Below are 24,121 nucleotides of genomic sequence, written 5' to 3'. Positions count from 1 at the left end.
AGGTCTCCTGGCCAATTCTGCTGCCCTGTTTCCTTGTGTCTCCAGGGAATCCCCTATTTGGTGCCCTTTGCAATGGGTACTTCTTTTGGTAACCATATGGCCTTTAGCAGGGCTAGAATTTCTTCTTTGTTTTAGATTTTCTTTCTAGGCTAAATGATGAGTGCCCTTATTTGATAGAAGGCCCCATGTATACAATGATAGCTTTGCACTTCCCCAAGTGAAGTGGCCACATTAATTCTTAAAGCCCTTTGTTCTCAAGTCCTGCAGCTAAGGGACTGGGTCCACACTGTCCTATCCAAGGTGACAACTGTCACTGACATATCTGACTCCATTCTGAACAAAACTACTCACATCTGTGTACAGTACCTTTTCTACTTCTCACAGCAGGACATCTGATAGGTCAGATCTGATGGATTGGATCACTTCAGTCACTCCCAGACAATCACATAGTAGCTCTGTTGGGTTGTCATCTGGCTGTATGATGGCTGGGTTGATAACTAAAGTTTTACAGTCAGATACAGGCCTGTTCCAGGAGAAGTCATTGATAGTCTTATTTGGGCATTGGATATGCCCCTGTCTGGGGTGCCTCTACCTAATGAGAGGTGGTTACAAATAGTTCCTGGCCCGAGGTCAGTTTGTCAGCTTCTTTTACCAGCATGTCTATAGCGGTGAATGCCCACAAACAAGCCATCCAACCTGCAGAATCAAGCCTTTTAGATAGGTAGGCCACTGGCCTCCTCCAGGGTCTCAGTGCCTGTACAAGGATCCTTTTGGCAATCCTTGGGATTCATGTACAAATAGTAGGATTTAAAGACATCCAAGAGGGTTATGGCCATAGTAGAGATGAGATCTTTCTTCAAGTCCTCTAAAGCTCCTTGTTAGGAATCAGTCCATTGTAGCAGCAGGGTGTCATCAGTAGTAGTATACAATGACTTGGCTGGCTCCATGAACCTAGGTGTCCACAATATCTAACTGGGCTCAGAAATTCCTGTACTTGTTTCTTTGCTTTAGGTGCAGAGATCCATAGGATTGCCAAGATTTGGCTTTGGGACATTTGTTTGTCTCCTTCCAAGTTGCACCCCAAGTAGGTGACACAGGATGCATGAAGTTGGACCTTGTTGGCTGAGACTTGGTAAGATAGGGCTGCCTTTAATGTCTCTAACAGGACCTCAGTGGCCTTCTTACACTCCTCCTTTGTTTCTGAAGCTTTAAAGAGTTCATTCACATACTGTAGCAGTGGGCTCTCAGGATACCTCTGCCAAACAGTCAAAAGGTAAGCACTTAAGGTCTTGTCAAAGAGTTTGGGGGAGCCTTTGAATACTTGTGGCAACCTAAGTGGCCCTTAAATTCTCCCTTGGGATCAGTCCATTCAAAGGCAAAACTGCGTTGGTTTATAGGTGCCAATGGGAAGCAAAATAAGGCATCTTTTAAGTCCAGAACTGTATATACTTATTTCTCTGGTGGCAGGAAACTCAGGAAGTTGTAGGGGTTATGAACTACAGGGGGGATGATTTTTACACTTGTGTTGACCTTTCTGAGATCCTGCACTGGTCAGTAGTCCCAAGTGCCAGGATTTAGAACCAGGAGTAGGGAAGTGTTTCAATGGGACTGGCAGGAGATGAGGATCTGGCTTCCCATAACCTGTTAATGTGTTTAGCAACCCCCTGCATGGCTTCCCAGCTCATAGGGTGCTGTTTGACCTGTACTGGAGTAGCAGTACCCTGTAATTAGATGACAATGGACACTCAGTGGATGGCCAATCCTGGTGGATTATTCTCGGCCCTGACTCCAGGGTATTTCCATTGAAATTTTATAGGTGTCTTGAACCTTGAATATCATTTTGGTGTACTTGATTTGGCTGGAGGGGTATTTCTTCATCATGGGTCAGGTCACAGGAATATGGGCTGGGGGCTGATTAGGACATTGGGCAGTGGCTTCCTCAAAAGATATGGGGGGGGGGGGGTTATAAATGCCAGATACCTGCTTCAGCAGGGTTCAGATACCCAAGTGGAGGAGTGGAGTCAGGGAATGTGGGGGCAGTGACACAATCTGAAGGTGAATCAGGATGGCTGCCCACATGTTTATTGAAAAAAGGATAGACCTTTTATACTCTATAGTTACACATAGAATTAAATGAGAAAAGGGAAGCATGTGAGCTAGGGTGTGGCTTGAGATCAGGGATTGAGGAAGCTAGCATTGACCTTGACAGGTTAATTGGCACCAGTCATATGTTAATGGAAAGGCCACAAATTCCTCTTGCCAGAGATAAGAATGTCTCCCTTTTTAGCAAGCCAGAACTTTCTTCAAGCTCCTGGGGGAATGGAGACTTTTGTTCAAATGTCTGACTTTGGGAAAAGGACTTTCTGGGGAGATCAGACACTCCATTATAGAATATTGCAGTTTCTTGTATGACTTAATTTATCCAAATAGCTTTAAAGTGTGCAAAGATGAGATTGACAAGTATTACTATGAACCTGAGTAGACCTTAAGAATTTATAAATCTTGATTATCAAAGATACCTTATTTATTCAAGTGTGTGTTACTTATCTAAATTTTCTAGCAGCTTGGTGTTAACTTGTATGGGAGTAGACAGAGTTATTGAGCTACATGTTTCCATAGTGGTGGATGTGGAACCAAAATAAGACCAAAATGCTCTCACCCCAAAACTAAAGGCCTAAGACTGCTCCTTTTAGCTACAGGCCATAAGTTACTGGAACAGGCCAGAAGTTACTGAGACCAGTCAGTTCAGATTCCAGAAACCAGGAAGTGTAAAAGTACAGAGTCACAAGATAGTCACGAGGTAATGCCTGCCAGACTATGGAATGTCCTCTCCCTGGTTTCCAGGGTAACTGACCACAGAAATGCCCCCACCTGAGGGCAGCCAATGAGAAATGGTGGCGGGCAACCACTCCCTTAGAAGTAATTTCTAGAAGTCCCTAGAAGCGAGCCAATCAGAATTGTACCCGTACTAGCACCCCTAAATGATGTAACCTTGTGACTTTTCCCTTTAAAAACTGAGCTTGCAGACAGGTGGGCGCTTCCTCCAGCCTCCACTGCATTGGATGTATTGGACGAAGTCCCTGCCTAGGCTTGTATTGCTTTTGGATATCCAGGATTAAACCTTGCTTTTGCATTCCGGCATGCTCGTCTTTGGTGGTCTCTCTGGGGGTCACGATCTGGGCACAACAGTGGAGATTTTTTTCCAAAGAATTGTTTTGTTTAAAGATGCTCCCATTTTTTACATTTTTATCCTTCACCAAAGTTCACACAAAAATTCCCAAAGTGAAAGGCATAAGGGCAAAGGTCTTATTAATAAAAATCCCAGAGCTAGGTATTGGGGTAAATTCTGGGAAATCAGAGAAACAGAACAAGCCACAACTGTGGAACCAAAATAAGACCAAAATGCTCTCACCCCAAAACTAAAGGCCTAAGACTGCTCCTTTTAGCTACAGGCCATAAGTTACTGGAACAGGCCAGAAGTTACTGAGACCAGTCAGTTCAGATTCCAGAAACCAGGAAGTGTAAAAGTACAGTGCCACAAGATAGTCACGAGGTAATGCCTGCCAGACTATGGAATGTCCTCTCCCTGGTTTCCAGGGTAACTGACCACAGAAATACCCCCACCTGAGGGCAGCCAATGAGAAATGGTGGCGGGCAACCACTCCCTTAGAAGTAATTTCTAGAAGTCCCTAGAAGCGAGCCAATCAGAATTGTACCTGTACTAGCACCCCTAAATGATGTAACCTTGTGACTTTTCCCTTTAAAAACTGAGCTTGCAGACAGGTGGGCGCTTCCTCCAGCCTCCACTGCGTTGGATGTATTGGACGAAGTCCCTGCCTAGGCTTGTATTGTTTTTGGATATCCAGAATTAAACCTTGCTTTTGCATTCCGGCATGCTCGTCTTTGGTGGTCTCTCTGGGGGTCACGATCTGGGCACAACACAACCAATCTCACCTGGCCTACTCCTCAGCTGATCCTGTTTCCTCAGACTGAAAGCTTCTGAGTCTTCACCTGAAAGGGTCTTAGTTGAACTGCTGCTAGTTCCTGTCTCTTCACATCTTATATACTGTTCTTCACCCAGTCACATCACTTCCTGGGGTTAAAAGCATGTGAGCTTTCCAAGCAAAGGCATGAGATCTCAAATACTGGCATTAAAGGCATGTACCACCACAACCTGACTCTGTTCCCAGTGTGGCCTTGAACTCACAGAGATCCATGTAGATCTCTGCTTTCCAAGTGATAGGATTAAGGGTGTGTGCCACCACTGTCTGGCCTCTATGTCTAATATAGTGACTGGTTCTGTCCTTTGATCCTCCAATAAGTTTATTAGGGTACACAATATATTGGGGTACATATATAACACCACAAGGAAGTTTAACACATGAAGAATCATTAGTAATGAAGGTAAAAGGTGCTGGAGAACTGTGATCTGCAATGTCAAAATACTGGAACTTTGTCAAGCAGCAATGGTCCTCATAAAGTCCACAGCACATAGGTTTTATAATAAATCTCTCCCAATGAGAGAATAGGGAAAGTCTGGTGTGACTAGGAAGCAGTTGGTCTTAGTACCTTGTCCCAAGTCCACTGTCTAAAAGGTCAACCAGGGGGGAAAAGCAGTCTATCCAGTCTATTGCCCCTTGGACAGCTGTCCATTGAGAATTCACTGGTCCCAGCATCTCTGTCAAGACTGAGTGGGCTGCTCCCAGCTGGGCAAATTCCAAACTCTGCATCTCCATGCCTTATGTTAAAACACTTCAGATCTCCAACTCCATTCAGCTCTGTTGACTGCAACACACTTCTTTCTCTTGGGCTAGTTCCACTCCTTGTTAGCAGCTCTCTTTGGCAGGTATCCCATAGCTCTAGTATCTCCAGCATCTTGGGGTCTCCAAGGCAATCCAGGCTTCACCTTCACAGCTTCACAAAATGGGCTCTCAAGGCCTCCATTCAGGGACACCCCTGACATATGCTTGGCCTCAGCAGATTTCTTTATATGTGGAGGTAAATTCCATAACCCATTTCTTCTATCCTTATCTCTAAAGCCAGAACATGTGGCCAAAGCTGCCAAGTTCTACTACTTGCTGGGGCTGGAACATGGCCCTTTCATTCAATTACATCTTCACCAGCTTTCTGTTTTTGGTGGTTACCTTTACTGCATAAGCTTGGCTGTCTTTGAACTTACTCTGTAGACCAGGCTGGCCTCAGACTCAGAGATCCACCAGCCTCTTCCTTTCATGTGTTTGGATTAAAGTAAAGTTGTGCATCACCACACCCAGCTCTAAGCTTTTCTTTAATTCCTTTTCACAAATTGGAAATTTATCTGGGTGGGATCTTGCCCTGAGGTCACCACTCCCTTTATTCAATTTCTTAGTCCATTTATCTCCCTGAACACAGGATTTAGCTCAATTCCACTTCCTGGTGCCCTTTTCCCAATCTTTACATTTTGTATTTTTATTTGTTCAACTTGTTCCTTTTCATTATAAATCTTCATCAGAGTTAACACTAATAAATACACAACAGAGTCTATACTAGGCTATTTTGAGAGTTCCTTTGCCAAAGGAATTAATTCAAACCTTTTCACTTTAGTCTTAGGCAGATTCTTTGGAGAAGAGCAAAAAGCACTTTCTTCACCAAAATATCACAAGAATGCTCTCTCGGTGACACACTAAAATTCTTCTCCTCTGAATCCTCTTGATCACCCCCCACCCTTGTTCGAATAACTCAGCACCACTGTCTTCTATGTTCCTACTAGTATGGCCAATTAAGCAGCACTTAAAGCATTCCACTGCTTTCCTAACCCAAACTTCCAAAGTCCCTATTCCTTCAAATAAAAACATTGTCAGCCCTATCATAGCATTACCCTAGTCCCTGGTACCAACTTCTGTCTTGGTTAGGATTTCTATTACTATTAAGAGACACTATTGTTGTGCCCAGATCGTGACCCCCAGAGAGACCACCAAAGACAAGCATGCCGGAATGCAAAAGCAAGGTTTAATTCTGGATATCCAAAAGCAATACAAGCCTAGGAAGGGACTTCATCCAATACATCCAATGCAGTGGAGGCTGGAGGAAGCGCCCACCTGTCTGCAAGCTCAGTTTTTAAAGGGAAAAGTCACAAGGTTACATCATTTAGGGGTGCTAGTACAGGTACAATTCTGATTGGCTCGCTTCTAGGAATTCCAGAAATCACAATTCAGTTTTCCTTCTAAGGAAGTAGTTGCCCACCACCATTTTTCATTGGCTGCCCCCAGATGGGGGCATCTGGTGATTACACAGTCACTATGGAAACTAGGGTTGGGACATTCTATGGTCAAGCAGTTGCCTAGGGGGCCAGGGAGAGGACATTCCATAGTCCGGCAGCCATTACCTCCTGACTACCTTGTGACTCTGTACTTTTACACTTCCTGGTTTCTGGAATCTGAACTGACTGGTCTCAGTAACTTCTGGCCTGTTCTCAAAAGGAGAAATCTTAGGCCTTAATTTTAGGGTGAAAGCATTTTGGTCTTATTTCTAAGATGGCTCATTTTGGTCTCACAACTATGACCATGGTAAGTCTTCTAAAGGAAAACATTTAATTGAGATGGCTCCCTTACAGTTCAGAGGTTCAATCCATTATCATCACGACAGGGAACATGGTGGTGTGCAAGAAGACATGGTACTGGCTACATCTTGATAAGAAGGCAGCAGGAAATGGACTATGACAAGGGGAATAGCTTGAGCATAGGAGAACTCAAAGCCCATCCCCACAGTGACACACTTACTCCAACAAGGCCATACCTCCTAATAGTGCCACTCCCTTTGCAGGGCATTTTCTTTCAAACCACATCTTTCCTCCCCAACTTGCTTTTTGGTCCTGAAGATTCATTGCAACAATAGAAGCCCTAACTATGACATATCCCCTACTTTTAATGTTACTCTGGGCTCCAGAAGGCTCAGTGGAGTGGAGCCCTGGACCCCTCAGTCATTAGCCAAATAAAGAATGAGGCATCCTTCTTCCCTCTTCCAATTTTGACATTCATTCTTCCAATGTCCTCTTTGCTTACAACAAGCATATTGACTCCTTTTCTCAGGTGTTCCCCCTCTGGGTCTTCCTGAGTACTTCCACTACTGTTTGAGTCAATCTTTTGCTTTGCTTTTCTTCTACATAGTCACTGGTACTGTAAACTCCTTAAGAAATCTCTAATAACCAGGATCTATTCGTACTGAAAACTCTTCTAACTTCTGAAGTTAATTTCTAATATCTGGGACTAGTTGCATAAGAAAAGCAATATTGGTTGCTCCCTGATTATTGGCATGTCTGGGTCTGTAGGGGTCAACAACTTGTAGGCCTCACACAGGTACTCCAGGAGCACAGTGGGAAATTTGGGGTCCTCTTGTATAACTTCACTTACCTTAGATTTGTGGGTTTCCTAGCAGCTGTCTTTAATCCTCCTAGAAGGGTATGGTGAAATAGTGAAATTGTCCATATCCTCCTTACCTTTGTTAGTTTGGGGATTCAAACTGTCAGGTCAGGCAGAGGGGAAAATTTTCTCCATTTGGACCTTCACTGTCCAGTATCAATCCACCACCCAGCCAGAAGGCAGCTTTCCTGCATTGAAGCCTGATCCTTTTCCACCCCTCAGCCATGAAGAGCGGGGGCCAGGAGCTGTTGGCAATCTTCCCAGGTCATCTGGTAGATGTAAAAGACTGTCTTGGGGAAACTAATGAGAGCCTGAGGATTTTCAGAGAATGGTGGGTTCCAAGATTTCCAATTATACAGATCATTGGTTGAAAAGCAGACATAAAACCATAAAAGGGTAAAGGGGAACCTTCAGGTACTGTGTGCACTAGAAGCAGCTCTCTTAGAGGGAGGATGGATTTTGCCTTTGCCCCAGGGAAATTTCTTCTGAAGCCCCCACAGCCAGAGCCACTCCACAGGTGTGGAGGGGAGGGGGGCCTGAGGTAGAAGAGACTACCTCTTCCCCACCGAGCATGGCCAGAGGGAACTATTTCCCTCTCCCTAGCTGTGGCCAGGAGCCACATTATGGCATACAGAAGGGGAAAGTCAAGTTCCTGGGCAACCTGGTCAAACCAAGAGGGTTCAGGTACCCAACAGGAGGGCATGGGTCTTAAGCCAGGAGCATAGGTTTTGCACCACAGCAAGTTACTGGTCAATATGGGGAAACTGGTTAAAGTGTCTGGGGTCTCTAACCACTACATTTCAAAAACCCTGAACCATCTTGGGGTCTAGAGATCCTTCACTGGCCCCCTGACTCCAAAGATGGGCCAATCAATTTCATAGAAGGTCTGAAATTTTCCCAAAATAAACATTATATCCTTCCTTTTTCATAAAATTCTCCAAGGAAATTTTCTTGAATGCATTTCAACAGTGCCTTAGGAATGCACACCTCTCTCACATTTTATATTTGTTTCCCCAACCAACTGCCAGAAACATACAGAGATACACACAAACAGGCAAGCAGCAAAGGCAACCAGGGGTGGGCACCACACAGACTTAAACCATAGGTACAGTGATGTCTCACACGGATCATAAACACTGGTAATAGGGCCATGCCCCATCTTTCATTAGTGTTCAATTCAGAGGGCACTATACACAGCCTTCTCTCTGGAGGTGACAGATTTAGATCACTTTCTGTAATTTCTCATTTTAGGGTAGAAACATTGGGAACCTCTTGGAATGAAGGGCCAGAGGTGATAGAAGTTCATGGGGCCCTGGAATGTCTCGGTGTGCACATTCCCTAAAAACTGTCCATTTTCCACACTGTGGCCCCAGAAGGGATCCAAGACCCCAATGTTCTAGAGTCTCAATCTCTGGGGATTTTGCGGGGGCTTTCAGAATATTGTGAGGTAAGCTCACCAGGGCAATCATGCAGACACCTTTAAAGCAAAAAGGAAAGTCTTCATTACTAGTTGGTAGTTGCATGGGGAACTTGTACAAATCATGCAGCCCCAAGCCATACATCTCTTTGTCCTGTATGCACAAAACAATATATCCTGATTGGCACACTTCAGTCAGCAAGAAACAGAACTATAGAAGTTAGCACATTTAGCATATTTAAGGTTATTTTCCCCCAGGGACTTTCCTGGAACTATGACTACGGCCATTGTTCTCAGTTTGGTAGGTGTTGGGGCCTATGTTCAGGGCTTTAAGGTCATATGGTGTCTTTAGCATGATGCTAGTCATGCTAAGATCTGGGGGCCTGATACAAGGTCACCTCTCTTCTCCTCATTGATCAATAAGCAGAATTTTCCATTTTTTTTCTAGATGGATCATGATTGTTTGATAGGTGAATGATAGCACTCAAACTTGAAGACATTTCTTATCCCTGTTCACCAAAGCCTCTCAGGTACAAGTAAATAAGGATAGGGAAGGGTTAATCCTTTACTTTGGGTATGTTGATGCAAGGATATAGTAGGCTAATATGAAAAGCTGAAACCTCTCAAGGGTTGTCTATATGTATGATGTTTACCCTTCCTTTTAGAAATAAACACTTTTATATCAAGTTGTCTTAAGGAAGGAAGGAATGTAGTTCATCATAAGTTTCCATCTGATCAAGTTTTATAATGAGATTTTGGTCATGGAGTTTGTATTTCTATGTATGTTAATATACAAATACAGAGTTACACAATAAATATTGGAATAAAGATGACAGATGATAGAGACATAGAAGATAGATGATAGATAGATAGATAGATAGATAGATAGATAGATAGATATGAAATAGATGATAGATAGATATTAGATAGAAGTGAAAGGAAGATGAATTATTTCTAGTCATATTTATTCATTCTGCATCCCAATGCACTTAATAGAAGCTAGTCTTTGCTTTCTGAGCAATTATACATTCAGACACAAACTACTGCAGTGGATGCCAGAAGGATATTGCATCCCACCTGAATGCAGATAAGTCTGTAGTCCTCAGAGGACAGCCAGACACTGCTGAATCCTTGGGTGCAGTGCTTTGGGCCAAAGATCTGAGTTTGTTGAGTTCCTCAGAGGCCATGGCTGCTGAAGGCCAAAATATCATTAAACAGTCCCTACCTATAGTCTTAAAAGGCAGGATTCTTTGGCCCCCAGCCCAGGGGGGTGCTGTGATTCTACATGTTTATTGACATAAGCCAGGTATCTGTGCCGAAACCTACCCTAACTTTCTCAGATCTCCTAGCCAGTCTCCACAAGCTGGAAGCAAAACAGCTCAGTTTCAAGGCAAAAAGCTGCACCCAGTGATGAAAACCCAGGACTTCCTCAAAGCAGGCTGGTATGTGGCTTTCCTCCAACCCCCGAAGAAGAGGGAAAGAAGTGACAAATTCTGAGCCAGCTTAAGAATCTGGCCAGTGGCTAGCAAACTAGCAAAGAGAACAACATGTTTTAGAGGAAGGGGGATTTATTCATGGACACCTGTCAGGGGCTGTCATTCCTCTGGCTGAAGTATAGTCTGCATTTTACCATGACATAAATCAGCTCCTCCTGCACTTAATAACTCTTCTTTATGGGTTTCTTCCCACTCATAAATAAACCTCATTCCATATGGATATTCTGCAAAAAGCCTCCTTGATTTGCGGCACTGTTCATTGGTAGAAGTACATGCCAGTCCCATATTACAAAGGGGCTTTACTAAAGTTATCCCCTTATGGGAGGACCCTCCCTTCCATGGGGTAAGGTCATCCTTGAAGAAGGGTTTCTTCTAAAATGTTCTCATTGTGTGCACAAGAAGAGCTTATCGGCCAAAGGTGGAGAATACCATGGAGAATAGGCTATTTCTTCCCAAAGAGACAGGGATGAATTTCAAGTTCAGCTCAAGTATGACAGGGCTGGAAGCCACAAGCTTCTTACTGGGGGCTGGGTGGGAGACAAGATGTCAGTTGTAGGCACTATGTGCCTGGCCAATTTTACTGACAGATGTTTGAGGTTACAGACTATAGTAAGATGGGCCAGCAAACCATTACCAGAGCCTAAGGAAGATCTGGAACACTCTACTTACTTGGAGCATCAAGCTATAAGACTCAGGTTTTCAAGCTTTCCACAGAATCACACTTCTTGACACTCTGACTTACGCTACCCTTCTTGGTTGGATTGGTTTTGGACCCCAGATTTTATTCTTCTATAATGTGACAGGGTAATAAACTTCACTTTTTAAAGTTATACATTATAGTATTCAGAATTTTGTACATTCTCAGAAAGGCCTCCATAAATATTCAAATTCTAATTTTAAAAATGTAGTTGGAAAGGATGTTAGCAGACATCATGTCCAACATCCTACCCAAGGAAGTAAACACCCCCACATCCACCCTCACAGACAGACACTTGGGCCATCCCATTTCCCCTAGAACAAGGATTATAAAGGGATACAGCTCTATTTCAAACACAACGCTTAAACTTTAACATATATTACAATTAACTCCTTCTAAGCATATTTTTAAATTGTGTTATTAAGATCTTGCAAAACTCCATAAGAATTCATCTTTTAGGAGGAAGTATATTAATAAAATATTTAATGATATGTAAGATGTGCCTTGTCATACAGCAGGAACCACAATTAGAAGAAACGAAATAAGTAAAAATATAAGACAATATCTGTAACTATCTCAAACAAGAGTACTGAAAATCAAAATTTATGTTCTTTAAAATCCAGAAGATGACAAGTGTTATCCAGAATGTATAGTTGTTAGATCCTTTGTGTATGGTACCTAAAGTGGTTCAGAATGGGGGGCAAGGATTGGTAGCAGCTCAAGTAGTTAACAATTACCACATGGTTCAATAATTCCATATAGGATAGAGAAAGACTAAACCCAAAACACCTACACACACTTCCCAGCAGCACTGTTCACAACCAGGCAAAACTATATCTATCTATAACTATATCTATGTATAGATATAGATATAGATATCCTGTATATTTCATTTAGATAACTAAATGAAGTATTGGTACATGCTACATGAATAGACCTTAAACATATTGTGCAAAGTGAAAGACATCAGACATAAAAGACTGTTGACTGTGCAATTCCAACTATATAATATATCCATAACACATGTGTTGTCATTTGGTTCTGAACCTTTGGTGGGCCCACCACCCAGCTCCCAAATAAATCACACATGAAGGCTTATTCTTACCTATAAATGTCTTGCCTTAGCTTGGCTTGTTTCTTGCCAGCTTTACTTAATTTGTCCTGTCTAGCTTTTGACTTTGGGCTTTTACCTTTCTCTATTTTTTTTTTTTTACCTTTCTTTCTTACTCCATTACTGGTTATGTAGCTGGGTGGATGGCCCCTGATGTCTTCCTCCTTCTCTGGCTACTTCTTTCCTCCTCCCGAATTTATCCTTCCATTTATACTCTCTCTTGTCAGCCCCACCTATTCCTTCTCCCACCTTGCTATTGAGCACTCAGTTCTCTATTAGACCATCAGGTACTGTAGACAAGCAAAGTATCACAGCTTCAGAAAGTTAAACAAATGCAACATAAACAAAAGCAACAAACTTAAAGTAATATTCTGAAACATAGATAAATCTGTAGGGACAGAGAGCAAACTGGTGGTTTCCAGAGTTTGAAGTGAATAAAGAATGTGAAGTGATTGGTTGATAAACAAAAGTTTCCTTTTGGAGTACAGTTAGTAGTTGAACAAGATTGTGAGTGTAAAAACTATCACTGAATGTTTACTTTTAAATACTAACTTTAGGCTTTGTGAATTTTACCCAAATAAAAACATTTTTTTCCAGAAAAAGATTTATGTGTTTATGTCATCTCTGAGGCTCATCATCCATGTGTATCAGAGCACATTGCTCCATTTTTTTCTGGGATTTTTTTTTCAAATCTACACAAAACCCAAGTCACAATGATCTACCTAAAAATATCTTCCATCCTATCTTACACACAAAGCCATCAACTGACTCTATGCTGGTTAGTTTTTGTCAACTTGACACAGACCCAGAGGGGATCTCAACTGAGAAACTGTCTCCATCAAATGGGCCATAAGCAAGTCTTTAGAGGCATATTTTTTTTCATTCTTGACTTACATAGACACGGCCCACTGTGGGCATTGCTACTCCTAGGCAGGTGGTCCTGGGACATATGTGAAAAGCAGCTGAGCGTGAGCCTGAGAGCAAGCCACTGAACAGCATTCCTCTATGGCCTCTGTAGTTCCTGTCACCAGGCTCCTGCTTGAGTCCCTGCCCTGACTTTCCTCAGTGATGGAGTGTGACCTGGGAGTTGCTTTTGGTCATGGTGTTTATCACAGCAATAGAACACAAGCTAAGGCAGACACCAAACAAGGGAAAGACACATAAATGGTCTTTCCCTTACTCTTTTCTTTGAAGGCAGAGTCTCCAGTACTCCAGGTTGACCTCAAACTTACTATTTGTCTTAGTATGAACTTGAACTTTTGATCATCATGCTTCTACCTCCCAAGTACTGAGACTACAGGTTCGCGTGAACGCATTCAGTTTGTGTGGTATCATGGATCAAATCTAGGGCTTTGCAAATCTAGGGCATGGATCAAATCTAGGGCTTTGCAAATCTAAGGCAAGCACTCTACCAGCTGAGCCACATCTACAGCTTCCTCCCACCCTTGTAAAAGTTTTATAGAAGCACAGATATACCCATTCCCATATGCATACAATTTCCCCAGAAGCAGAGTCTCTCACAAGAACTTTCTGGGTTTTTACTAAGCTGGACAGTCAGGAAACCCAACTGATGCTCCTGATTTCTCCCCTACCTCTAGCTCCCATGCTGAAATTTAAGACCCGGGCCCACAGACCACTCCAGGGGTTTCAACATGGGCCCTGGAGACCCAAATTCATGGTTTTTTGAGACGCAGGTACTCCTATCCACTGAGTCATCTCCACAGCCCAAGTGCTTTCTTCTTATAACAACAGAATTGCTTTGTTCAAACGCTAGCCCCTTAAGTATTTAATGTGTGGTCACATATTAAAATTTGTCAGCCTCTGATACAGGATGACTTAATGAGAATCTTTTCATTGAAACGATAGACAAGAAAATGATGAAGCCATACAGAAAGTGAGATTGAAGCCCCCAAGGAAAAGAAACAAATTGAGGACCAGTTGTTTGAACATTTGCCAACAGTAAATAATTCTGAAAAGCAAGAATTTAGCAAACATTTCCAGAAATTAAATTACTGCCATAAAAGTAACCTAGATAATCAAGTTACAAATCTTGTAACCTCCTAATCATTGTGAATGTGAATGGCCAAACACCCAAATGAAGTTTTGAAAAGAGATTGAAAGAGCAAATATCAGCTCCCACCTTTAATGTGCTTTAATCTTCCTTTTTTTTTTTTTTTTTTTTTTTTTTTTTTTTTTTTTTTTTTGGTTTTTCGAGACAGGGTTTCTCTGTGTAGCTTTGCGCCTTTCCTGGAACTCACTTGGTAGCCCAGGCTGGCCTCGAACTCACAGAGATCCGCCTGCCTCTGCCTCCCGAGTGCTGGGATTAAAGGCGTGCGCCACCACCGCCCGGCCCTTTTTTTTTTTTTTTTTAAGCAGAGAAGGATCTTTCTGGAAAAGCACCCTCCCCACCCCTCTGCTGACAACACAGCTATTAGAAGTTCAGAGATGCCCACAGTTTAATATCAGGCTGTTTTTCTTCTTTTAAATTGAAATGAAATTAATTTGGAAGCAGTACTTTATTTTTGTAGCTCTGTTTTACTAAAATACAGTGCAGCCTGTCCTATGCAGCTGTAGATTTACAATGACATCTAGAATGGTACTCACTTGGTAATGAGTATTATTTCTGAATGATAAGAGTTGGGGGTGATTTCTTATTGTTATTTTTGTTTTCATATATTGTTTAAAAACTTTTTAATTTGAGATTCAAGGAAAACATGATGTGATTCTGTCTTTAGGGTGATAGTATCTGAGTAATGGCCTACTCCTTCCTTTCTATATTTTTGAATGTCTCTTAAACAAAACTTTAAATAATATTTTTATTGATTTTCTGGTAGTGCTTTTTATTATTAAATTGCCCACAGTACCTAGCATAGGCAAGGCACATAATCCATGTTCATTAAAAATCGTATTGATTTTTGTTTTCTAAAATGTCCCAGGGAGTGTTCACACTCTACAACAATAAGAATTTAAAATATTGTTGACATAAAGTTACTTGTAATTTATTCTCTAACTTATTAATTGCAATAGAAACACAACCAGTTCTATTTATAATAACAACAAAAGAAAAGACAATGTAAGTAGTTTAATTATGCCTCAAGCCTTGCATGCTTGTGACAAAGCATTGTATCTAAATGTACTCTACTCTACTCATTTTCTAGTGTTTAGGGCAGCAGCCCCAAACACACTTCCCAAATTCCCAAGGCCTCACGTTGAACATAGCCCTGGCACCTTTTCTCTATTATATTTTATTTATTTAGAGGTGTATGCTGTAGCTCACACACATGTGGAGGTCAAAGGATAACATCTGAGAGTTGGCTCTCTCCTTCTACCATGTAGGGATCGAACTCAAGTGGTAAACCTTGGCATCAAGTGTCTTTACTCACTAAACCCCTCAAGTTGCATTTTTTTTTCTAGTGAAACATCTTGTGCTTCATGGAACTTGCCATTCTTCTTTCTACCAATGACCTAGATCAACACAGCAGGGCAGGCCTTGTGCTGCAGAAAAAAGAGAGAGCAGGAGACATGTGGATATAACAGTAGACAGTCCTCAAGGGTTATCCCAATTTGCAATTGGTTATAACTATACCCTCCCCACAGGAAGACAGCAACTGATTGAACTCATTAAGAACAATACACGAGATGTATAATTAAGTGTTTGAATGAATGTGCTATTTGTTCACTCAACAGTACAGACAATTGAATGGGCTGGAATAATTGCGAGATAAAGCCTGGGGAATGTGAAGACATTCATGGCAATATTTACTTATATGATGGGGTAAAGAAGGAAATAGCAGAGAGATAGATAGCAGATAGATAGATAGATAGATAGATAGATAGATAGATAGATAGATAGATAGATAGATAGATAGATAGACAGACAAATAGATAGACAAAGCTATCCTATTAACAATGTGAAGGTTAGAGTTAAACATACACTTGTCTATCTCTGAATCCATGGATCTAAGATTAATGAAAACTACCTCATAGATGGGGAAAGCAGGAAAAAAATGTGATAAATGGGGTAAAGTAAGAGTAAGTTGTGGTTTGACATATAGAGTCATTTGTGGTACCATGAGCTGAAAAGGTTAGCATTAGGAAATAAGTACTAACTGATAAAGACACAGTCACAGTCAGACACAGATAGCTTTATGCATAGGATGCTTGTTTTTCCTTTCTTTTCACTCTAGGGACTCTTCCCATCTCAAGCATTCTGTTTCAGTCCTCTCCCATTTTCTACTCTACAAAGGTAAAAGATGTCTGACCCAAGTAAAGAGATTCTGGGGAGCAGAAAGAAAAGGTCATATCAAAAAAGAAGAAGAAGAATCAGCTCTTATCCACTCTACAGAGGAGTTATAACTTGAAGCTTCCAAGAATTGACTAGGAATCACCAGACAGAGACACATGAAGACACGGCCATTGGTGCCGAAGTCCAGCTGCTATGCTGGGCTCCAGGCTGGTCTATATACCTATCTACTACAGGAGCTCCTCTTCAATGTCTCAGAGAACTAAATGCAGAAACCCAGTGTGGCCCACAGGGACCACGACTTCTTCAGTCATTCCTGACCCTGTGCTTGCTTCTGCACTGGTGTGCTTTGAGGACCCCATAGTACTCCTCTCTGATTGCTTAGGCCAGTTTCTCTTTCAAAGAATCTATGGACCCTAACACAGCCTCTTCCCTTCCTGTTCCCCTTGTCCACTTATGTCCCCTGGCCATAGGTCTGGTTGGGGTCTTCTGACCATTCTCTCTGCCTTCACCATGCTATATTCACTATTTCTTTGATAGTGTGACTGGAGCTGACTTTAGTGCCACCAGCCAGATCACAAGGCTCAGCTCTGAAAAATTATATGAGTTGTCACTACCTGCATCAAGATGTCTAAATTTCTAATCAACTCCAACCTGTCCTCTAAACTATGACTCTATCCACAGTTTGAAGGCTTACCTCTCCTTGTTTTCCCTATTAAACACTAATGTACCACTTCATTGATTCCCTTAGATTTTTCTAATGGTGGCACTTCTGCTCTAATGCGTCCTCTGAGGCTCTTCTTTCTCTTTTCCTACCTAGTTTATCTGTTCCAAGGCTCAATTCAACAATCTCATCCTTTTCTTAGAAACATTCTGGATCACTCCAGGTAGAATGAACTAGAACACAGTAAACCATAGAACACTTAAGTGAAGGAACCAATGTTTCACCCCATCAACAAGCAAAGAGATAAAGAAAAGATAGAATTCTCATTTATCTTTGTGGGGCTCCTCTGTCTCCCACAGAGGCATTTCTTCTTGCCCCGGCTAAGCTGCCTCAGAGTCTGCCTATTCTAGTCAATGCAAAGCATTTACTGAAGTATGAACGGTGTACCATTTAAATATGGCATTGGACTAGTTCTCTTGTGGGCACTTCAGCATGGGGCATCTACAAACAGCTATAGGTTTAACTTCATCATTGTGCCTGGAGGCTTCATTTTGTCATCCCAGATATGAGGACTCACTAGCAGGTACAAAGTTAGAACAGACCTGAATAAAATACTTAGGAGGGTCCTCTAAAATTAAAACAGTCAGTGCACACAGCACATGCCTTATGTGTCCACAGAGGGCAGATGCTGGTGACCAGCTCAACATGAAGGAGGATTTGTGAATTCCTAGGAATCCTGTTCCTCACCACCCAGCCTTGAGGGCCTCTTGTCTTAGACACTCCCTCATCCAAGTCCCCACACCTGCAGACTATTCCCTCATAAGAATGTAGATGTTGAAGTAGCACCAGTCTTCAAATGCCATTACAGATTTTCTCTATGAAAATCATTAATCTTGCATAGCTGGAGAACTTACCATGCCCAGGAAAAACAATATAATTAAAGTACTGGATTAGAGGATGGAGAACATGAGCAAATCTAGAGGACTCCCCAACATGTCACCCTGAGAACATTTTAAGTGGATGGAAAAGATGGCCCAAGAAATAAAAGAACAGAGAATCAATGAACAAAGAGGGGTAAGATAAGAGATTTCCATGGATGCAGATAGTGTCTTATGATTGTAAAATGGTTTTCTATCTTACAAAATAAATTCCAATGTGTTGTTCCTTTTGATCCCTACAGTGCCCCTATGAATTACAAAGGACAACTCTTGTTTTTCTTCACTTCATGGATGGGGAAACTGGGTCTTTCTGAGGCCTTCTGTTTTATTCAGAATCAAACAGCTAGTCAAGGAGTAATCTAGCATCTCAAAATAGTCTTCTGACCTCTGGTTGAATGATCTTAGAATCATACTGCACTTAGTCTCAGACATCATTTCAGCAGCAAGCCTCTATAAATCTGTCATATACCCTTATAAACATAGCAGACAACTGTCTTTTTATACTGGTTGTCATAATGGAAACCCTAGGGACCTAAAGGCCTGAGAATCTATGTCCTTGACTTCTCTCAGATATGTCAATTACCGAGCTCTCAAATATATTCAAGAAATGACCAGTTTTACTAATGTATTAACTACGTTTTCTCATTGTATCCACATGCCAGAGCACCCCATGCCACATTCAGGCCCGAGTGATGGTGAAAATGACTCCTAAGAACTCCAGCCTACTGCTCCTACATCCATGTTGAACTATTCAAAATGATAATCCAGTGTGTGGCAGTAACTCAGAGAGAGCAGGGCCATCACTCACGTAGGGGTGGGCACAGCCTCCAGGGCTCTTATGTCTTCTGCCAGAGACAGCATTTCTTCTCAAGCCCTCACTCATCCTCTGTACAATTTATTTCTCTTCCATGCCCTTCATACATAGCAGCGCCGCTTACTTTACCCAGAGTCAATCACCAGATGCCAAGAGTTAGGAATGTTTCCTTGGGGGAGATTTAAAGAGAGACTTGGCTTCAAGGTCAAGAGGGGTTGGAGCAGGAAGGATAAGGGTAGCACTAATTTGCAGATAGGATTGTGTTTGAAATAAGACAGGACCCAGGTAGGCTCCAGGGAAAGGTGGGCAGAGTTGGAAATGGGAAAGACAGAAAAACAGCCCACAATGTACTCTCCTAGCTGTACCAAGCAGCTGTCTGCTCTTGGCCTTGTACTTCTACAAGTTTAAACTGAAGTCCCGTTGTTTAAGAGTAGAAACTACTTAGTCCCACCCCTATGGAGTCCAAAGACAAAGAATCCTGGAGTGGCTCCTAATAAGATAAAGCAAATATGACAAAGACTGGCACTGAAGAACTCAACTAATAATATCCTTTCCCTCACCTGAATTTAAAATTGTGAGACAGGCCTTGGAGCTCGTCAGGTGAAGACCTAGCAGAACAATGTCACAGCTCCCGGCAAATGTGAGATTAGGGACTACATACCAAGATCTATATCCTTTCTCCATTCATGTCTTTTGTAATTTATTTTTTGCTTTTATTATTTGGAAGTTTTAAAGGTATACATGAAAAACTTTAGTTGTTTCCACTTCCCATTACTTTCCCATCTCGTCTCCCTCCCCTGCTAAAGATCTTGTTTCCAACATGATGCCCTCTTCCCCTCCACTTCCTCTCTCCCTCTCCCCCCTCTGTGTGTATGCATGCAAGTGTGTGTGTGTGCACGTACGCACGCACGCACGCACGCACGCACGCACGCACGCACCCTACTGCATTTAATTAGAATCAATTGTAGAAGCATGGGTGGGAGGTTATTTACTAGGGTGTGGGTATCTTATGCAATATATATGTTATATATATAAAATGTGTGAGTGTGTTTGTACCACATGCATGTCTAGTGCCCATGGAGGTCAGAAGGATAGGTCAGATGCCCTGGGACTGGAGTTATAGATGGTTATGAGCCACCATTTCTGTCCTGGGAACCAAATGTGGGTCCTCTGTAAGAGCAGCAAGTGTTTTTGACTGATGCATCATCTCTCTGGTTCCCATCTTGCATATATGTTTAGCAAGTGAATTCAGTAGCTTAATATTACGCTGTTCTTTTCTTTATATTTTATTTTATTTAAATAACATGTTTTTCATTTATTTTGCATATCTACTGAAGTAGTTTCCCCTCCCTCCTTTCCTCCTGGTGTCATTCCCCACCCTGCTTTCCATCTATTTCCTCACCTCCATTCCACTCCTCCTCCTCAGTCTCCATTCAGAAAGGGGCAGGCCTCCCCTGGGCTTGAGCAAAGCATGACACATCAAGTTGAAGCCAGACTGAGCTCCCCACTTTGCATGAAGGCTGTGCAAGGTAATCCAGCATGGGGAACGGGTTCCCAAAAGCCAACTAAGAGCCAGGAACAGGTCCTGATCTCATTGCTAGGAGCCTTACAAAGAGACCAAGCTTCATATCTGTCATACACATGCAAGGGCCTAGGTTGATCCCGTGGAGGCTCCCTAATGGTTCTTTTTTTTTGGGGGGGGGGGTGGAGTGAGACAGGGTTTCTCTGTGTAGCTTTGCACCTTTCCTAGATCTTGCTCTGTAGACCAGGCTGGCTTTAAACTCACAAAGATCCACCTGCCTCTGCCTCCCAAGTGCTGGTTCTTAATGGCATTACATACTCAGACACAGAAAGCTCTGGATATCAGGCTCACTGTCTTAGTCACATGTTGTGATAAAATATCATGACCTGTGTGTTTAATCAGGCTTATAGTTTCATGGAGTTAAGAGTCCAAGACGGTAGAGAACAGGAATGGCAGCAGGGACAGCTAAGAGCTGCCTACTTGATCTTTAAGCAGGAGGCAAAGAGAGCACCATGGGAATGGCACCAGTCTTTTGAAAACTCAAAGCCCACCTACCATGGCACACCTTCTCCAGCAAGGCCATTCAATCCTTTCCAATCAGTGCCACCCCCTGGGGACTGAGTATTCAAACATATGGACCTATGGAGTGATTCTCATTCAAACCACACTCACCCATGTACCCCGAGATCAAACACTGAAAGCAGCCGCTTCTGTAGGCAAGAAAGATAAGAGTAGGTGTAAGATTAGCATAGCATCCACTCCTCTCAAACTCATCAACCAGAGAAGTAAGGCCTGGAGAGCTCTTCCACTGGAGCTATTCTTCTCCAAGTAGAGCAAGAGAGGAATCAGCATCCCAGTCGTCAGTGCCTAGCACGTGTACTGTCCTCCAGGAGACTTCAACATACTCAGTTTACCAGTAGAAGACATGAGACTCCGAAATATTGGGCGACATGATCCTCATCACCTAAGTCTATGACAGAACAGTACTCTAAATCAGGTTTCCAGAAAGATAACCACAGTATCAGGTAAGATGCTCTTGCAGGCAGTTGTCAATGTCTGCTGGTGGGTGATCGACTTGCAACTTGAATAAGTGTACTCAGCCGATGCTCAGGGGTTCTCTTCCAGCCTAGAAGGTACCTGTAAGAACAGAATTTGAATATGGTGACATGACTACATTACAAAACTGGGGTACAAAAGAAAAGAGCCTAGGACCCAAGGGGGCCTTTGAGTGAGGGAGGCGAAGCAGAATACACAACCTGGAAGCTGGGTGTGTTGGCTCACACCTGTAATTCCAGAACATGGGAGAGTGAGAAAGGAGGACTTTCAGGAATTTCAGACTAACCTTGGCTACACAGTGGATTTCAGACTTAAAAGGGAAAAAAAGTATAAGGTCTAAGACTCACATCAATTCTGCTGGGTTCCTTCCAAAACTATGATGTGACTCAAAGCACTTGCAGTTAGCTTTGGACATGGAGTTTGAAGAGCCTAGGCTGACTTTGAGGTTCAATGCAATTGGTAAAGAAGCTGGATGCAGGGTGTTCACTAAACTGTGGAAGCCAGTATAAGTTAACTCCAGAAAGAAAAAGTCCTTGCTATTATTCCTTTATAGCTTTGACTACTGTTGTTTGTCTCTTGGTCCTTAATGAAGTTATTCTTCAAAATAAAAAAAAATATTTTAAAATGAACCAAAATAAGATGCTAACTATTCTGAGATTGATGACAAAGAAGCATGGCCAGAGACCCTAGAAGATCCAAAGAAGGACCAGTGAAACCCAGTAAACACTGTGATAAATGCCTAGACATTTATTTGGCCAACTTCTTTTTCATGGGCTTTCTTTATTTGGTTTAAAATACCATCTAAACCCAAAACACTAGAAATTGGGGCAACAATTAAATACTTGAGTTCTTCCCATTTTCGGGTTTATAGAAAGAAAATAGTGACCAGTGGGCCACATGAACTCATACACCCAGGACCGGAGATTGCAGAGCAGCCTCTGACCTTGGTCCCTGCCATGGAATTTCAGGGGTTAGTGTAAACTAGTAGAGTATCATCTGCAGTCATGTTTTTCATGGGGCAGAAGAGAATCTGTGATGTCCTTCCAGTGGTAACATGTGGTCCTTTCTTACATGTTTCCCTGTGTCTACTCACAGGATAACAAGCCAGACAGAGAAAGTCAGGGGATTATTTGAAGCAAGTATTAAATCTTTTTAAATAACACGATTCATCAATCTCTTCATGACTCCTCACTTTTTTCTCTAATCTCCCTCAGTGCTGCCCATTATTTTGGTTTCTTACATCTGGTTGGTTGAATTTCTTCTCTCATTCCAGAGAGGTTCAATTGATGTACTACACATGCATCTTCTTTATGGATACAGATTAATGACATTTTTAGCATCCACTTATTGTATAAATATCATGTGGAGTGAATCAACAAGCATGAATTTCCCCACATAGAGTATCTCTCTAGATGCCCATTATAATTAGCCTCCTGTCTATACTTTTAATTAATCAAAACCTACCCTTTTTCTCATTCTTAATTTATTTGACAGTTTCATTTAGGTATAACTAGAAAACAATAAATTGTACATATTTAAGCTAATAATCCGTTAAGACTTGTGTATATTACAGCAATGAAACTGCCACCACAATCATAAATACCATCCTCTATCAAGTTTCCATATGCAACCTTCTTCTCCTTGTCTCTCTGCATTCCCTCCGACATAACCCACCATCCCCAAGAAACATACTGTCTCTTTTTCTTTTCTAATCATCTCATTGGTGTTCATTAATACACAAAATGGATTTTGGTGTGAAATTGTCATACCTGTTGTGTACTTTTATCATATTCATTCCCCTTTATTTTATCTCCTTGTCCCTTCTGGTCCCCTTTCTCTTTCCTGGCATTCCTTCTACTCCCATGACTTCCTGCTCCTAAAATTCCATTAATGCATGAAAATATGCAATTTTTGTTTTTTCTAATTCAACTGTCTTTTAAAGCTTATTTTGCTTAACATGGTGATCTCCAGTTCCATCAATTTTCTTTCAAACTACATGACTGGTTTCACTCCTCTTGGATTAGACCATGCATTCTGTCAATTTTATAATCATATTTTTGACATGATTCTTTTTCATGCAGTAATTCTAAGGTTCACCCATACTGATATAATTCATTAATTCACTTACCTTGTAGTTGAGTAGCCTTCCACTCCATGGGTAGACCATTGTTGGATTTATAACTCTCTCTTCTGATGGATATTTAGATAGCTGACAGTTGGAGTAATTACAAGTAGAGTTGCTGTGATCCCTTGTGCATTAGTGTTTGTATGGCCATATGCTTTCCTTTCTTGTGGACAAATACCTGGAAATAAAATTGTTAGATCTCATGTCATTTGCATGTCTAGTTTTTAAAAGCTTTCAGTGTGTTTTCCAAAGATATTCTACAATTTGCATTGCCATCAGCAAATTGCAAGCCTCTTTTTTTTCCACATTGTCTTCAGAAGTAATAATATGGGGTCTTTTTAGTTTTAGCTGTTACAGTATTTATGTAGCCAGTATCTCACTGTAAGGGTTTTGTTTGTTTGGTTGGTTGGTTTGGTTTGGTTTTGGGTTTTCAAGACAAGATTTCTCTATGTAACATGTAACAGTCCTGGCTGTCCTGGAACTCACTCTGTAGACCATGCTGGCCTCTAATTCACTGAGATCTGCCTGCCTCTGCCTCCCAAGTGCTGGGATTAAAGGTGTACACCACCACCACCCAGCTTCTTACTGTAGTTTAAACTTGTGGATAGTACAATGCCCATTTAGTGATCTCTTTCTGTGTT

General features: G+C 41.9%; 1 long non-coding RNA gene across 4 annotated transcripts in view; it reads right to left on the bottom strand.

Annotated features, from left to right (window-relative positions):
• LOC121832091 (uncharacterized) overlaps positions 1–24,121 on the bottom strand; it is a 107,590-nt gene that overhangs the window by 40,206 nt on the left and 43,263 nt on the right. For 2 of the 4 annotated variants that reach the window (XR_013042088.1, XR_013042087.1), the window contains exons 2-3: positions 23,484–23,658; positions 20,830–21,263 (exon numbers count right to left, since the gene is read on the bottom strand). This is a non-coding gene — a long non-coding RNA (uncharacterized LOC121832091). The other 2 variants (XR_006075618.2, XR_013042089.1) reach the window with 2 other exon arrangements.

Source organism: Peromyscus maniculatus, chromosome 9, assembly GCF_049852395.1.
Source record: "Peromyscus maniculatus bairdii isolate BWxNUB_F1_BW_parent chromosome 9, HU_Pman_BW_mat_3.1, whole genome shotgun sequence".
Taxonomy (NCBI): Eukaryota; Metazoa; Chordata; class Mammalia; order Rodentia; family Cricetidae; genus Peromyscus; species Peromyscus maniculatus.
This window is presented reverse-complemented; position numbering and strand designations above follow the sequence as displayed.